The following is a 16,569-nucleotide window of genomic DNA, read 5'->3' as shown; positions in this document are numbered from 1 at the left end:
TTAAAAAAACAAAACTCATTTATGTTTAGTGGAACTTACCTTAGACTCCTTTCCTTACTTTGGGTCATTTCGAGGCTTCAGGACTTCAACTTCAGGTCTTTTCATGACTTTGGGTCTTTTTGCAGCTTTGGTCTGTGATTTCAGGTACTGCAAAATCAACACATTTGCAGCATTCATTTGAGGGGCAAAGATAGAAAAAAATAATGTTCACCCCAGAAAACCATATAATTTTCAGAAAGTAGACATTCCCCTGAATCCAAATTGGGTATGCTTGTCTTTCTACTCCAAGCTGCAAACATTTCGTAAATTTGTGATTTTGGTGACTTTTACAAAAATCACCTCATAACTTCTAACTGGCAGCATCTTATCTACCACATACTATTAGTTACCAAGATAAAACACCCCTTAATATGAAAGCCTGGGGTCCACTGAACCGTTTGATACCCAATGTACATAGGTTTATTGAAGTACATAGCATGTAAAGACACAAAATCTACCTTGTGCATACTTATTTGATGGCTTACACTTACACTCATGTATAAACACTGGCAGTTTTATGTGGAATAAAAGCTACAATTAGGGTGACCCCTGAAAACCATATAATTTAGTAAACTACACATTACGATGACTCCAGAATGGGTGAATATGTATTTCTACTCCAAACTGGGAAACTGCAAAAAAGCAATGTAAGAAAAAACTGCAATAAAATCATAAAAAAAATCAAATAGAATTAGGCAAATCAATAAAAGAACTGATCCGATAGCGTGATCAGAATACTCAAGGCAAAAGTCACGATATGAAATCAACAGTTTAAGGGGGAAAAAGGGAAAATGATAAAAATTAAAAAAAGCCTTATATGGTCACATACCCCTCCGTGACATCGATTATCCTTTAATCATTACAGAGGGTACATTATCTGTAAAATACATGATGATTTTCTCAGAGTTCCCTGTTATAACCATCTTAGCCTTCTTATAAGGTTAGCAGAGCCCTGATGACATTCTAATTATCCTTACAATTACAGTGGGCAATATTATCCGGTGCACAAACCACCAACTACGGACCGACACCACTCTCTTGAAACACCATATTAGGGTGAATCCACACCTCCCATAATGACATGGGCATACCTCTTCAGGGCAACCCGTCGATATTCGACTCGATGGGGGAATTAAAATCCTTCGAGTTCGAATAATCGAAGTTCAAAGGATTAGCGCAATAGTGCGACAATATGACGTCGAAAAGGATTATCCTTCAACTCGAACGATAAAAATCCCTTCGCGAATCGAGAGATTTGTAATCCTAGATGCATTAAAAAAAAATTTAGGGAAAGCCTACGGGGACCTGTCCGCCATAGGTAACATGAGTTCGGTAGGTTTAGAGGCGAACGAGCGGGTCGAAGTTTTTCTTTTAAAGAGGACAGTACTTCGATTATGCGAATGGTCGCAATAGTTGAACGACTTATTATTTAATATTTGAGAGATTCAGTTACAAAATGCGAAGACGAAGTCGTGAGTCGTATAGGGTCGAAGTATGCCCCAATTATACGATAAGGTCACATTACGACCCAGAGCTCCATAAAAAAACATTCACTTCTGAAATTCGACGTTTTTTTACTTAGAATCCTTCACTCGATGTCTGTTAGTATAAATTGGCCCATGGCCTCTATAATGTTTGGTTTGTTTCAAGACCAGGGAGTGCAACCCCCCGAAGTATGACCAGGAAATAGGTTCGGGATTCGTGGTCAGGATTCGGATTCGGCCAAATTTTCTTTGCTGCCACGGCTGGAAATCCGATATCCGAAATTACCTAATTTGCGCATTCTCGCTGAATCCTTCTGCCAAAGGATTCAGGGGTTCGGCTGAAACCAAAATATTAATGAACTTCGCGTGACGATCCCTACTACAAACTAGAGAATCAGTAATCCTCTTTAGATAGATAACAGATAGACAGATAGATAAACTTATAAATGAAACAGGATGATAGATTCTCTAATAAACTATCATCTCTTCTCTCTTGTAATAAAAAAATCAGTTCCTGTAGTACTTTGAATCCCATACGCCAATGATGTAATAAGAATCCTTATTTGGAAGCTATAGATCCAAATCCTATTTGGTCTATATAATCTTTAATGATTTTATTATGGTAGAACTTAAAGTGGGTATCGGTGGAATTCAAATATGTGAAAGTATCGCCCTTATCCGCAACACCTACTAGTTCAACGAAGCATCTGGAGATAACCACGGATCCCACGGATTGGTAATATATCTGTGCAAATTCCAGTCCGTCTCTCAATATCCATTAAAGGATTCTTCCTATGAACCCGATTAAAATCTAAGCGGCTCTCCATACTCTTATTTTTCGTTTACCCGTTGACCGTAGCATATTCAAATGTAAAAAGAGTTGCAGGAGACAACACAAGCAGAAAAGTTCCGGGGTGTAAAATAAGGACTGTGATTATGAAGCTTTAACTTTATAAAGATAGCCCCATTAGGTGGTGGCGAGTGCTTTTATCATTCTTCTAGGCAACAGACCACCTGGTTTACTGCCCACCAATAGAGTTGCGAGCAAGTCACTGGAATAATTAAAAAATCAGAGCACCTGCTCTGGGGCCACTTCACACGCAGCCAAGCAACATCCAAGGGGTGATGAGCAACTGTTAGGGCTCACTGCCACTTAAAAGGAGCCTATTTCATGTAATGCTAATGACCAAGCCTCATCTTGATAGAAAAAAGAACATTCTAAATATAATCAATGAAAAATTCTATATCATTTTTTATTTCCATTAAGATACTTGTACACGCCCCCCCGCGACCAATTGTCTTCTCCTACATAGCATATTTGTGCAAAGTTGGTTGTTTATGAAACAAGAAAGCTCTAAGACATATGTCGTAGGTGCACAAAGGCGAATCCAAAGTCACACACGCTATTACTAACTCCTGAATGAAGACAACATTTTGAATATTTTAATTGACATATATTTACAAAAGTGACTTATCTGAAGGAGATGAAGATCACTACTACATTTGATCTACTTTCCTTGCTAGAAATTATATTCCTTGTATCAATGGGTGTCTCGAGCGACCTCTCTAGGGACTAGAATTGGGGTTTAATATTAGGTTGGTATTAGCATTCTTAAAAACTATTAAGTTCGCTAGTTGATTTATCTTATTGACTAGCCTTACGCTCACATCTAACTATCAAAAAAAAAGAACACAACAAACATAAAAATTCTCTGATCGGTTGTTATTTTGTGTACTTGCAAGCAAACCTCTAATTTTATTCTATTTTAAACTTGTACATAGCCATAGCGTTAGCACGTTTAGCCGATTCTTCTTAATATCGGATATAGAAAATTAATTATTTAGTAACACATTTATATTTTTTGTTTAAATTCTCCCCTTTCCATAAACGATCCTAACGCGCATGGTTATAAGGCTTATATGTTTCAAAAAACCAACTCTGACACTAAACTGCATGTAGAAAGACAGACTGCTGAGGGTCTGAAATTTTAGGAAGAAATGCTAATAGAATATTTAATGATTATATTTAGAATGTTTAAATGATTTAGTTAGACCTTAAGGTATGGAGATCCAAATTATGGAAATTCCCCTTATCCAGAAAAGCCTAGGTCCCAAGCATTCTGGATAACAGCGTTCCCATACATGTATAGAAAAAAACATAATTATTTAAATGAGTAATAATTGATGGTGCTAAATTACTGGACATTTCTTTAAACTGTCACTGTTTAGTAACAACCCCTTCTTGTTTCTATGGCATCATTTGATTGTATTAAATTGTCTCCTTTGCCCTTAGAGTTCTAAAAAAGTCTTAATTTAATTCCATAGCTGAGCACTGGTACATGAGAAAAATATTTCTGTGTTCAATCTTTTCTGAATACCGCTAGAATTAAATTTTATCCTGACAGCTCATTTGATCCATAGATATCTGTATGGGAAAATAATTTATCATCCAGAGTGACACATTATAGAAAAAATAGCACCTTTGCTTACTATGAAAAAGAAAAAGTTTCCAGTGAGCGAAGAATAATTGTTTCTATCCTTGCTGCTTTGCTACCTTTAAAGGATACTGTCATGCGGAAAAAAGAGAGATTTTCAAAATGAATCAGTTAATAGTGCTGCCTCCAGCAGACTTCTGCACTGAAATCCAGTTTCTCAAAAGAGCAAACAGATTTTTTATTATTCAATTTGAAATCTTACATGGGGCTAGACGATTTGTCAATTACTCCCAGCTGCCTCCAGTCATGTGACTTGTGCCTGCACTTTAGGACAGAATATGCTTCTGGCAGGCTGCTTGTTTTCCTTCTCCAATGTAACTGAATGTGTCTCCAGTGAGACATGGTTGTCTTATACTATTGAGTGCGTTCTTTAGATCTACCAAGCAGCTCGTTATCTTGTGTTAGGAGCGTGCTATCTGTTTACCTTCCCATTGTTCTTTTGTTTGGCTACTGGGGCGGAAAAGGGAGGGGTATATCACTCCAACTTGCAGAGTACAGCAGTAAAGATGATTGAAGCGTTATCAGAGCACAAGCACATGACTTGGGGCAGCTGGGAAATTGACAATATGTTCTTGCCCCATGTCAGATTTCAAAACTGAATATAAAAATATCTGGTTGCTCTTTGAGAAAAGGTTCAGTGCAGATTCTCCTGGAAGCAGCACTATTAACTGATTTCATTTTGAAAAATTTTTTTTCCCATGACAAGTATCCCTTTTAAGTAGTTAGTCTCAGAATCTGCATTAGATAATATGGATTAGGGAACAAGTACTGCGTTGTGTTGTTTGACAAGGTTAAAGGTGGAACAATCAGTATTTAATCTTACAAATTATGTAATTTACAAATTTGACAATAGTATTTTACTTTCATTTCTGCAAAATGTATCGTTTGTTATATAGCGATCTAAGTATGTTGGTGAATATAAGATGTAGGGAGTTAGCTGGGACGCAGGAGCATCACAGGTTGGATGCTGCTATTATATTGCTGGGGCTTGACTTTGCTTTAATAGGAAATTCAAAGAAATCAGAGATGATTTTATGTATCTTTAGTTACTTTGTTTTCAAGGGAAATTAGTTTGTTATAATATATTTCATAAAGGCCATTTACTAAACTGATTGTTCTGGCACAAAGTGCGTCCAACAAGAGGACAATTTTATCAAACCATGACAAAGGACCAGCAACCACATGTAAATTGTTTTACTTCATGAATATTATTCTACTTAGTCAAGAGTCTCACTGGCAGTAAAGTTAGTAGTAGTATAGTACTGCTTAATAAACAGGAAAGCTGGCTTTAGTACCAGATTTATAAAAGACCGATAGAGGGAAATCCAGAGGGATCTCTGAAGTTCAATTATTTTTCCCTTTTATCTAAACTTGTTCTTTTTATTCTGAGGAAATTCATAAGTGGTAAAGGAAAATTTATCACGACATAGGTCAGCAAAACTGGGACACATTTATACAGCTGTGGCAAATTTCAATTTCATACCACGACTACATGCATTTCAAACTAGTTTTTTGAGTAACCTTTCTGCTTAGGGTAGTGTGGTGTAGAATGGTTAGAGCCTTGCTCCAGAGCCTGCTTCTAACACAACTCTGGAATTAATTAATTCTCTGACCTTACAATGCCTGTAATTCATCTCACCTGTAGTTAGTAACACTAAAATTATTTGTACATCATGAAATCGTTCATCTATATTTTACCTGTGCTTAACAATGTTAACTGCTGGTAAAAAAACCATGGAGCCTTGATTAAATCAACCCTGATGGACTTTCGAATTTCAAGTTACCAATGTTCTATGAAGAGTTCTAAAGATTTCATGTAGATCTAGTTCTGTATATACTTCATTGTGGTTATCGGCTATAACTTTCTTTGAATACATTTGTTACATGCTTTTCTCGTATCTACAAACACAAGCAACACTGGAGAACCCTATGGAAAGGTGTCTTGACTTTAAGGGGTGAGCCTTGAATCTGTTCCAACTGAAAACACTATGGTACACATTGACAATGACAGAATTTTTTGCCAGGCATGGATGTGGCAAAAAGCCATTATTTCGCTATCAGCAAAAAATTTTTTTGGAAAACAATATTTTCAGCAAAAAAAGTTTGCCACAAAAAACAACGGAAGCAAAATGGCCATAGACCCCCCCATTGACTCCAATGAGAAAAAGTGCTCAACAAAAAAGAAAAGGTTCCATGGGAAATGTTGAATGCCCAATAGATGTACTACAATGTATTTTTTTGTTCAGGTTTAAAAAAAACATAGGGTTTGACTTCAATGCATTCAATGATGGATTTCTGCTTGTGTAAATTTGTAGTTTTGCAAATATTTGGCGATTCACTTATCACCAATAGCTATATCCTGACTGGATGAAATAAGTCCCAATTTTTTATTATCACGAATGACTGGAGATCTGTGATGGTTCTTATCACAATTTTATTTACCAAACCTTGCATTTATCTTGGCCTGCCTTTCGAGGTATAAACTTGATTTTGTATTTTTGTGTATAAAAAAACCCTTTTTCAATATTATGTTATATCCAAAATCAGCATCATCTCAGACCTGTGGACGTCCTGTATACGTCAACGAGGAAGGGCACCAATTTCAATTTGCAAGTTTTGTCTCTATGCTGCGGTTTAGCAGAAAATCCAAAAAATCTGAGTTTTCGTGCAAAAACCATAAAAAAGTGAGCTGTTTCTGGAAAAAAAGTCTGAAAAAAATCAGAGACGATTTCAGTTTTTTGCTCGATCTGATTAATTCATGTTTTTTAATTGATAAAATAAGATCAAATCGAGCATTGGAGTTTGTTTCTGTTTTTTTTTTTAAATAAAATAATGAGTTTTGGAGTTACTAAGCTTTAATATAGTGCCATCTGCTGGGCAAGTACATACAGTTTTTTAAGCTAACATTGTTGACATTTTTCTATTTGTATGTTTGTTAAGTAATTTATCATTCCTTTAGAAATGCTTACTCAGTACTGAAGAGGGAATTATCTCTATATTGCACACTGATAGGCTTTATAACTATGGTTGTAAAAAAAACAACAGATATAATCAGCCTGTTTAGCTTGCTCTGTGTTTCCCAGGCTCTTCATACCTAAAGAATAGGTAACTTTACGTAGATAAATGAGCAGAAGTAATTCCGTATGCTATTATGTTCTACTCTGAAAGCTTTTCTGGGACAGTCTTTTGAGAGCAAAATCTTTGCTTAAACAGTAATTGGAAGAAAGGAATGACTGTGCTGATTTCAATCTTAGATTACAGCATAAGAACTGCTTGTCTGAAACTTTGATCGTTCAAATAAAGCTAAATAAAATACAAAATTCTTTCTGTGACAGCACGCCTGGTCCCCACCTTATCTTCAGTGAATCCAGTAATTTGGGGCATACTTGGAAAGCATCACCTCTTGGATATAGTTCAATTGAAGTGTTACACCACTGGCCGGCACAGATAAAACCTTAACCTATAAATATTGGAGAGAAACTGTAATGCTTACTTGTATGAATGAGCACACTGATTCAATGATGTCATAAAAAAATACCTTTAGTATTGTTCTAAAGAATTTGCTTAGAACAAAAACTGTAGTTCAATCAGAAGAAGAAAAATCACTTTTCTCTCCCAGAGTAAGATGTTTAGTGTTTATCAAATTTTCATACATATTCTTGCCACTTAGACTTGCTGAGATCCATTCAAACTAAATGAGCACATCACATTCAATTCAAATGTTTCTATGGTTCGTATTTAAGACTTGATTCTTAAGAGGTACAAGAATTCTCAAGTGATGTACCATTAAACTCGATAGGAAATTTGCACATTTCAAGAAATTCATTTCTGTAACATTATACATAACACTATGGGGCAGATTTATCAAGGGTCGAATTAAGAGTTCATGGAGTTTGAAATAAAAACAAAAAAAACCGACCAATTTAGCAAAACAATTCGAATTTTTCAAACGCTGGTGAATGAGATCGACCCGCAAGCTCAAATCCAAATTCAATTTGAGTTTTTTCTCGATTTTCAGGAAGGCTGCAAACAACTACAAATGATCCAGGATGTCCCCCATAGGCTAAAACAGCAATTCACCAGTTTAAGGTGGCGAATAGTTGAATTCTTTAAGGGCCATCACATGATAAATTTTGAAAATCAAATGAAATTTTTCTTAAAAACTCGAATCGAAATTTTAACTATTCCCTTATTTGAATTCCACTAAAAACTAAATAAATGTAATTCCAAATTTTCCCTTCAACCCTTGATAAATTAATAAGGGTTATTATTAATAATAAAAAGGATTAATTATATCTTAGTTGGGATCAAGTACAAGCTACTGTTTTATTACAGAGAAAAAGGAAATCATTTTTAAAAAATTTGGATCATTTGGATAAAATGGAGTCTATGGGAGACAGCCATTTCCGTAATTCGGAGCTTTCTGGATATCGGGTTCTGGATTAAGGGATCCTATATCTGTATGATAAATCTATGGAAGTATAGTTATTCCACTATATTAAGCAATATTATTATCATATATAGAAAATCTGTGATTCTAGTGGCCCAACATAAATTTCATGTGCCAGATTATAAAAAAAAATAGACCTATGCTTGTGTTATACAATGACTTTCTCAAAAGCAATATGTAAGTGTACATGAAATAATCTTGTATCCCCTTCCCTCTTTCTTTTCACAACACATATTGTTAACCCCCCATAGAGTATTTAAATAACATGGGAAGTTAAGCAGATAATGCAGTACTGAGCAATCACTGGAGAATAGTGCCAATATGGTAATTCTTAGTCAAGGAGTCTTTGTCTATCTTCTGAAATCAGGCTCAGTATTTGACTAGGGTTTAAGAAAGCAGTTGTAATTAAGTCTGTGGATCATTAGCTTTAAGTGACACTGTATAAATAGATAGCATCACATAACCTCTGTGCTGTCTCAAAGGTTTATTACAGATATAAGAAATTTAAAAGGGCATAGATTCAATTTCAGGTTAAGATATTGCAGTTGCATTCTTAAATAAAGTAACAAACAATTATGACAGCTACTTGTTAATAACAAGGATTCAGAAAGTATTTTTTACTAATTGTGATAATAATTACTGTATATTTCTATAGACTATAGGGACATTTTGCCAGCACTAAATTTGATTATATTATTGAGTAAAACCAATAGGTACTTTTCCATGTGTCACTCCATAAAATATATTTTTGTGTCGTAATAAAACATAATAATTATGTACTCCAAGCATATACATATGCACAATTATTTTTAAATTATTTTACTTTTAATTTATTACTGATTTATACTGATTTATCTGATTCATTATTATTGATTAATGGAGAGATGTGGAAGGAACATGTGAGTGCCCCTTGTCTACACCCTTAGCTTTTTTTATTCGGTTTATACATAGCATATACCTTATCTGTATAAGTTTTAATCAGATAAAACTATCATGATAAAGACTGTGTGAAGTGTAATTTTGCAGTAAGGGAATTAATAAAGCTGTACCCCCCCACAACACACACACCACGCCAGTACCACACAATCCACTTGTAATCAAATTCCCTTTCACATCACCCAAGACATTACCCAAATTCTATGACACATTCTTCCTGTTTAGAAGCTCTGAAATCAAGGATGCAAGTAGGTTTAAGGTGGGGGAAACTGTTGTGCACTTTTGTGTATGCATTCACATTCCCAAACACCACCCAAGAGTCCCTCTTACAAGCGAATCGACATTGACAGTATTCATTTAAAATTGGCTTAATCAGTACACTAGGGGGCAATTTATGACTGCCTGAGCTTTCTATGCTCAGGCAATCATAAAGGAGACTCTGCATGAGTTTACTAATCATGTTTTGGGACAAAGAAAATATTTGTACTCTTAGATACTCGCGCATAGTTTCTTTATAATGCCTGAGCACGTAAAGCTTGATCATTTCATAAATTCGTAATGATACCTGTCAATGTTTTTAATAAAAGCCTGCTAATAAAGTTTTTCAGTTTTTAACTTGTGATCTGGGAGACTACTCCCGTATCCTTTGTTGTTGAGAGAAATTGCATTTGGCTGGAGCGGAGACCAGCCACCAGAGGGAGCCAGCACGAGTGCAGGTATGCCTGTTTACATGGAGGAGATCTGAGAGCCCGCCATGTAAAATTTCTAAGCTAAATCTACTATTCATAAATGGGCCCCAGTGTTTGCTATAAGCCCCCAATAATGAATAGGTAGAAACAGTTCAGCACTGTCAGGAACAACCTCAGATGAGAGGTTTGAGTGCCTATGTGCTGTGTTACTCAGGTTATGCATGTTGCTAGGCAGACTGGAAGCATTAGAAATGTGAAGTTGCAAAAAGAGGATTTAATGGTAAGACAAAATGAGCTGAAATGATGGGAAACAAGTCCAGTAAACCAGTGGTAAGGAAGGTGAGCAAGAGCAAGTTCTTAAAGGAATTGTTCAGTATAAAAAATAAAAACTGGGCAAACGGATAGGCTGTGCAAAATACAACATTTTTCTAATATAATTGGGCAAAAATGTAATGTATAAAGGCTGGAGCGACTGAATGTCTAACATAACAAAAACAGAACACTACTTCCTGCTTTCAGCTCTCTTGGTTTACACTGACTGGTTACCCTGGTGACCAAGTAGTAACCAATCAGTTATTCGAGGGGGAGGGACACATGGGCCATAACTGTTGCTTTGAATCTGAGCTGAATGCTGAGGATCAATTACCAACTCACTGAACAATTATGCCCCATGTGGTCCCCCTTCAAGTCGCCAACTAACTCTGAGTTAGAGAGCTGAAAAGCAGGAAGTAGTCTTCTGTTTATATTAGACATCCAGTCACTCCAGCCTTTTAAATATTACATTTTTGACTAACTAACTATATTAGAAACATTTTTTATTTTGCACAGCCTATTTATCAATGTTTTCATTTTTACACTGAACTATTCTTTAAGCTGGCAAGAGGTTTGGGGCAGGCATAGTTCGGTCGTAATCGGGACAGGCCAAGGTTTAAAGGCAGGCAGAGTTCAGCTGTAGAAGATTCCAGGAAAAAGTCTAATCCAAAGATCAATTATTACAAACACCAGAAAGATAGCAAGAATTCGGGAGCAAGGCTGGAGCGGAAACAAGGAAGCAAAATCACCTGGCAAACTTTAATGATCTAGCAAAGGGAGGCAGAATGGGACTGGCTTATATAGGCCCATAATGACCAGATTATAGACACCTGCCTTAAAGAGAGTGAGGCTGGTGTCTATATAGAGAGTCATGAACTCTAAATGCCTTTAGTGGCTCAGCAGGCTTTTACACATACCATGCAGGCCAGTTTCCTCTTTAGCAAAATTTTCTCCACAGTTTTTGCCACTATTATTATTATGTTAATAAAAATATGTATTTATTTCACAGTGCGCTGTAAAATAAATGTTTTTTATACAAAGAACATACAGAATTTACACATAAAACATACAGAATTACAAATGTGAGGAAGACCCTGTGCAAAAAAGCTTACAATCTAAAATGGGAATGGATTGAGACACAGGTGTGGGAGCGGACAAGATCAGAAAAAGGCAAGATGAGCTATGTAGCATATGGTATCGCATTTGGTAGCTAAGCAGAATGAGGGTAGGCTTCTCTAAATAAGTGTGTTTTGAAGGCAGAAAGTTTGGGAGAAAAGTCGGACAGAATTCCAGAGGAGGGGTGCAGCCCTTGCAAAGTGTTGAATGAGAGCATGTGAGGAGGTAATGAGAGAAGAGTTGAGGAGCAGGTCAGTAAGTGTAGTAAGTGGTTGGGCGAGTATCTAGAGATAAGTTCAGAGATGTAGGGTGGGGCAGAGGTACGAAGTGCTGTGAATGTCAAGGTCATTAGTTTAAATTTTTTCTGAAAGTTAGTGGAAGCTAGTGCAGGGATTGGCAGAGTGGCATGGCAGAGGAGGAGCAGTTGCTGAGGTGTAGAAGCCTGAAGGCAGTATTCATTATGGACTGGAGAGAGGTCAATTATAGAGAGTTAAGCTGGCCATACACGGAGAGATCCGCTTGTTTGGCGATGTCGCCAAACGAGCGGATCTCTCCCGAAATGCCACCTTGAGGTGGGCAATATCGGGCTGATCCGATCGTGGCCCTAGGGCCCAACGATCGGATCCTAACGAATGGGAAACGGGCGGGTTGGATCGCGGGGACCGCATCAACAAACAGATGTGGCCGCGATCCGACTATATTTTTAGTCCCATCCAGTCGAGATCTGGCCGACTTTCGGCCAGATCTCGATCGGGGAAGCCCCTCGGGGTCCCATACACGGCCAATAAGCTGCCGACTCAGTCTGTCGCAGCTTTTATTGGCCCATGTGTGGCCACCTTTAAAGTAGAGAATAAGAATTTTGGATGTGAGGGGTGAAGGACAGGGCAGAATCTATGATAACCCCAAGGCACCAACCTGGGGAGATGGGATGATAGTGGAATTGTTAAAATATGATAGATAGTTGGTGAGTGTCCTGAAAATATTTTAGAGGGCAACATCTCCAATTTTTATGATTGCACAATACTGATATAAGTTTGAGACAGCGCTAAGGAATATTACTAAAAAAGAAAATGAGAAATCAAAAAGATAATTTAAGATAAGATCATTGTTTTTTTTAATTGAGTTAATTTAATAAGCAAAAAAAGTTACATTGTCACAAGTACTGTATATGTATTATCTAGAAAAAACTTTTGTGCAATTTATCTTAAAACTGATTCTATAATTTGTTGTTTAAATTAAGTACTCATTTTATTTGGGCTGCTTTGTAAATGTGTGCATTGATTGTAGCCTAATTTTCTTCGGTTAGAAATGTTGAGAGTTGAACATAATCCATTACAAATAGTGTGCTGACTAACACATAAACTTCAAAGAAGCCTGGCATAATCCCCCCAGTGGGACAAGAGTTCTAAACTGCTCAGAACAAGTACAAGGATACTGATAAACCTTGGATCTAATTTGGTTGCACAGTGGGTATCAGATGAAATAGACCAGGGTGGCCGGAGACATCTCATATTAATTACCATGATTCCATAGTCTTAAACAACAAATATTTTTATGAGTGGATAAAAAAAGTTGAAGACAGATTTTTTTTTTTTTGTTTAGTAAGATAACGATTAATTATACATCAAACAAGCACTTTAGACATTTTAGCAGAAACAAAACTGGGTTAACGTAGAGCGTTTTAAAGTGTTATACATGTATTTTTCATTTTTAAATACCTTACAGGTAATTTTTTCTGTATTGATTTATTAGGAATTCTTTAGAGGTCAACATATTAACTAACATTGGTGACAGAGCTTCCATTAGTTTTGGAAATGTCGGCACACAGGGACCTGGGAAGTTTGATGAGGCCTTCAGAATTGTACACACCACTAATGTTGCTTGTTAATTGGTTGCTGAGGGTTACAACTAGAGTAAAACTCGAATCTGTTTTTTATATTATCACTCTGTATTAAAAATGCAATAACATATATGGATAACCTGATTATATGCATTAGCTTGGTATGTGCCTTGCCCTTTTCCCTTTTTAAGAACAATGAAGATCAAATGGTAGAGATTCAGCCTTACAGATCTTTAGTAAACAAGAGCTAAATTGATGGGGAGTATCAATCGGAAGTAAATAATAGATCACTCTCCTTTCCCCACTTATGTGATTTTAAATCTCATTGTCTGCTCTTTAATCCCAAACAAGTGCTAATTTGTAACAAACAAGATAATAAAAATATGGCACAAATTATGATAAATTTTACCTAGTGCGTCTTTATATAATACTAGGAACGTCAATGGTGCCCAGGAAGTACAGAGTTAAGTAATCTAGCACATTTTTAAAATCTAAAGAAAAATAGATGAAGAAAGCAGGTTGATTGCATTATAGCAATTTCTTTATTGCAATTGCTCCATAAAAGAATAAGATACTTACATTTTACATTTTAAAATTACATTCACTTATGCAGCATTTTTTTTAAATAACACAAGAGCTATTACACCCTGAAGTACTGAAGTAAATAAGATTAAAGAAAAAAACATTAAGTGTAAACAGCTGAGCTTCAGTATGTTGGGGCAAATTACAGCTCAGGAGACTGATGGTAAAGCTAAATACTTACAAAATGTAGCTAAATGGACTAAGAACATAAAGTAACAAACTAGTGGAACATTCAACTAAAGCTTCTTTGCAAAATTCAAAAATAAAGCCAATTCTGTCAATATTTTACTCAAAACTGTGTGAAAAAGAGAAAACTTTATAAAATGCATCTATGTAGAATTTTAAAGTGAAAATAAATAGATTTTTGAAACATGTAAACTTACCGAAGGCCAAATTTCTAGAAAAATGATGTTATTTTTTGAGTCAAAGGAAAGTATGTTATGCACACAGTGTCATAGGACTGCAAATTTGTAATTTTAAAGGTCCTAAAATGCCAAGGTTATATTACAATAACATTTTGTGAAAAATATGTTATTCTTTATATTTATTGGTGGTGCCTTAGAGAAGTTTATTAAATATTATAGCTTAACCTTATTAATAATCAGCAACTAGTCATTTGCTTATTGCTTATTGCTTATTCTTGGACCACATAATATGTAATTTTAATTAGCAACAGACCTTCATCTTCATTCTTTAGGATGTTCTAAAGGGAAACTGAATTGAATAGAAAATGTTCCCTATGTAAGATAACAGTTATAATGCATGTAAAATATAATACACAAAAGCCATGAATATCTTTATGATAAAAAATTATGTATATAATTTATATCCTTATAAACGGTGAGTTCTGATGTCATCAGTTATAAACGGTGAGTTCTGATGTCATTTCTGTCACAATTCACTGAAATTTGTTGTTTGTGTATTATAATAAATAAAGTTACCCCCAGTTTGTAAAAAATATGAGGATATTAGAAGTTACCCTCCTCGGAGTTCCATGACTGTATAAAAACACTCGGCCTTCGGCCTCGTTTTTTATGTGGTCATGAAACTCCTCGGTATCTTATAATATCCTTATATTTTACAAGAGGCGGTACTTTATTCCACTATAATATTATAATATATATATATATATATATATATATATATATATATATATTATATCCCCACCAATTACGGGACCACTCCCAAGGAATATACTATGAGGCATTATTATATAATACTACTACTTATATATTAAATTAATATATATATATTATATATTTAAGCATAAATATATACATTGGTATACATATAATTAACATCTTTACACTAATATACAAGTAGTCACATTATACTTAGTATTATATAGTACAAACCCTTGGTGCACTCACATAGCACTCTCTGCTAACGTGCATCTCAGCGCTCGGAGTGCGGTACGCTCTGCAAATAACAGTTGATTACTTTAACAAATTACCAATTAACCGCACTCCAGGAACTTTATTAATGTTTAGAGAAAAATGTAAATAGTGATTTGAGTTTTCCAAAAGTCTTACTCGGCAGACCTCCCCCTTTAACTAGCGGCCGTCCTGGAGCGCGCGATGTATTGTCCGTTTATTTGTATGTATTGATTAATATTAATAAATAGTTAAGGTAGGTATATATAGGGGATATGATTCACTTATTACTTAACATTATACTATATTATATATAATATAATAATATGTATACAATAAGTGACACACAATAGTTATAGTGTATATATACTAATATATATATAATATTATATTATAGTAAATATATTAACTTCGCTTAATACCACTGTTGCATTTTATCATTCAGAGAACCATATATATATATGCTCAAGACGCTGAGACTTTGAGTACCCAAACACTTCACTACAAACCACCTGATTCAACTTACGAACTGAGAGTGCAGTCCACGTTGTATTTAGGAAATAGATGCTGACTAAAAAAAATGAAGGAAAAAGATTAAATTGAAGCACTTAGAAATCAACATACTTTAGCTTCCAAGGCCAAAACTTTTTTTTTGCAAAAATACACACAAAACCACCAATATACCCATAACCCTTAGCCCACACAAAAAACCTCTGCTCCACTTCCCTACCTACCATAAACACTTTGCTACATGCACTATAAGAAAAACTAAACCTATGCTAACAGAGCCTCACACTTCCTACTCACTTGGGTCCTCGTTTGTTCTCGGCAAGGTGGCTTCTTCAGTAATGTTCATCCTGTGATTGCACATCTTCCCTGTGCTTGTCTCCAAATTCTTTCTAAACTCCACCCCTTTCTATGTGTTCACTTACTCTCAACTCCCCTCGATGCCAAACACTATATATACACCAAGGTAACATAGATCCAACACAACTCATACACTGCCATCTAGGACAAATTTAATTACACTGCAAATAACTTGGGAAGCCTTTAAAAACTAATGCACACTGCTGGAGATAAATCCCCACGTCAATTTGTGCTTACCAGGGTAAATATATCCCGAAAATGGTTTTCCACTGCCAGGCACCTAGGAGCAAGGCAGAAAGCATCACTACGACTCAATGAAAAGCGGCCTGGAGCACCCTTTAAAATGTCTTCTGCCTTCCCCTACCGGTTCTCTACCCCTTACTCCC

General features: G+C 35.7%; 1 protein-coding gene across 18 annotated transcripts in view; it reads right to left on the bottom strand.

Moving 5' to 3' along the window:
* The window catches only part of zfyve27.L (zinc finger FYVE domain containing 27 L homeolog), a 137,451-nt gene that overhangs the window by 35,897 nt on the left and 84,985 nt on the right, over window positions 1–16,569 (bottom strand). For 17 of the 18 annotated variants that reach the window (XM_041570583.1, XM_041570582.1, XM_041570567.1 and 14 more), the window contains one exon: window positions 40–147. The exons of the other annotated variant lie outside the window; for it this stretch is intronic. The gene's annotated coding sequence lies outside the window, so the exon portion shown is untranslated. The remainder of the gene's footprint in view (window positions 1–39; window positions 148–16,569) is intronic. 18 annotated transcript variants of the gene reach the window in all.

Source organism: Xenopus laevis, chromosome 7S (genome assembly GCF_017654675.1).
Source record: "Xenopus laevis strain J_2021 chromosome 7S, Xenopus_laevis_v10.1, whole genome shotgun sequence".
NCBI lineage: Eukaryota > Metazoa > Chordata > Amphibia > Anura > Pipidae > Xenopus > Xenopus laevis.
The sequence above is the reverse complement of the archived record's forward strand: the minus strand, read 5'-3'. Positions and strand labels throughout refer to the sequence as shown.